General features: G+C 35.6%; 1 pseudogene; it reads right to left on the reverse strand.

Moving 5' to 3' along the window:
• Window positions 1–670: 670 nt before the first annotated feature.
• Window positions 671–2,006, reverse strand: LOC149231122 (uncharacterized; annotated as a pseudogene).
• Between the last annotated feature and the right edge of the window lie 359 nt (window positions 2,007–2,365).

Here is a 2,365-nt window from a genome sequence, read left to right on the forward strand (position 1 = left end):
AAACAACTAGGGTTTCAACACACAGTTGAATCGTATTGTGTTACAATCGATATCGTGAGCAAAAGCAGAATGTGGGCTTATGCCCAGGCTTTGCTTTAGCATCTTGTGATGGAAAAGGGTAAGGATTCAGTGTTGGAAACTATTCAGTATTTGGTGAATCAATGTCAGAATTTAATGGTTTTGGATATGTTGATTGATTTTTTAACCAGGGCTAAGATATTTGATGAGGTTATTGTAGTGTTTAATATTGTATGTGGGTGTGGATTTGGTCATTCTAATCAATGTTATCGAAACCGAACCAAAAAACCTTGTGGATCGGGAACCGGTCGGAACCAAACCAAAACTGGAAAAAACCAAAAAAAATCTGGTTTACCAAAAACACATAAAATATTCATATTTTAAAGAAAAAACAGATATATTCATGTGCATCCATATGAATAGAAACCATTTATAAACAAATATGCAAAATTTCTCATTTATATAGCAAATAATAGTGCATATAACCAAAATACCACTTAGTGCAAAACATCGTTGTACCAAAAATATTATAAACATCAAGAAGCAAGCTCTAAAAGGCCTTTGTAGTCCAAAATAACATGATAGGTCATAGCATTATACTACAACCCACAATACTACAAGCTACAATTATAGAAAATCAATGATCAAATCATCAATCATCATCAAAATCATCCTCTGATTCCCGATCATCCTTCTCATCCTCATTTGAAGAATGAGTAGCATTCATGTCTGCAATGGGACTATGGCTTGATTCCCCTAGACCTGAAGCTGCTACTGGTGCTTTTGATATATTTGCCTTTTCATCCTGTGGAGGTGGGTCCAAGTCCAACCAAGAAAGGTCTTCATTGTCAAATGTTGGTGCTTGACTCTCCACAACCCATTCTGATGTTGGATCAAAGTCAACCAAGACAATGTTGCTTGATTTAGGGATTTTTATTCAGCAATTGGTTGCGCCTCAACCTAAGTTTGTACTGAACAAAAATCATGTCATTCAACCACTTTTTCTCCAAACGGTTCCTCTTCTTAGTGTGTATACACTCAAACACACTCCAATTTCGCTCACACCCTGAAGCACTACATGTCTAGCTCAAAATTCGAATTGCAAATTTTTGCAATTGAGGGCATTCACTACCAAATTGTTGCCACCAATAAGCTACAAAAAGGGTGGAAGGAAAAAAAGTATTAGCAAATGAATTTGAAAGTAAATTATTAATATAAGAATTTGCAAATTTTGACAGTTCTTACCTGGGGGACTCTTTGTTCTATTTCTTATAGCCATAGAAATTCCAAAGGTACCAATACTCTCACTGAAATTCAAGAGCTTGTTATGAATTTGATCTTGAGTCTTGGAATCTAGGACCATGCGCTCAATGCATTTATAAAATCCCCCTAAAACCTCCCCATCAACCTCAAAATTTGTAGTGTAATGGTACCTTCAAAATTCAGAAAACAAAAACATATTCATCAAGTCAACAAAACTAAAAGTTAAAAGTTAAAACTTATAACTTATAAGCAATGAGAATTTAAATCCAAAATTAAATACCCTGGATTTAAGTATACAATCCCCCTAAAACCTCCCCATCAACCTCAAAATTTGTAGTGGTACCTTCAAAATTCACCAAACAAAAACATATTCATCAAGTGAACAAAACTAAAAGTTAAAAGTTAAAACTTATAATTTATAAGCAATGAGCATTGAAATCCAAAATTACATACCTTGGATTTTAGTAGTCGACTGCATGTAAAGGTCTATGGAGTTGTTTGTTCCATCTTTCATCAATGGTTCTCCATAGAGGAATGCACTTTTGCCTTTTATCCCCATATGCTGCCTTTATTTGTTCCTTGCCCTGATCCATGGCTTCATAAACAAACCCCATTGCAAATTTATCACTATCCACCATCCATAAAACTCTGACAAGAGGTTCACTAAATAGCATAATCTCCTCTGCCTTTGACCAAAATATTTTATCAAATACTTGGTCAACCATCTGTTTCCCTTCAACCTTTTACTCCACTAGGATGAATTCCATTCATCACATGAAAACATCTCCCTCAAGTTCGATTTTTGTTGAACAAGGGATTGCAACAAAAGGAAGTTGGTTGTAAATCATGTGATGGTTGATCGAACAAGCTCTTTAACCCCTGTGTGCTTTCTCATAAGGTTCAAAACCCATGAGTGGTTGTAGATGTACCTGGTTATGGATTTTTCATTTTCCACACACTTCTTCACCCACTCAATTTGGCCAATCCCTCAAGCATGAGGTCCAAATAATGGGCTGCACATGGAGACCACTAAATTGTTGTGTTTTTCCTCCAACATCTTTCCTCTTGCAACATAGTTAGATAC

Source organism: Pinus tabuliformis, chromosome J, assembly GCF_031772625.1.
Source record: "Pinus tabuliformis cultivar Carrire ecotype Pingquan chromosome J, CPIR1, whole genome shotgun sequence".
Classification (NCBI taxonomy): Eukaryota; Viridiplantae; Streptophyta; class Pinopsida; order Pinales; family Pinaceae; genus Pinus; species Pinus tabuliformis.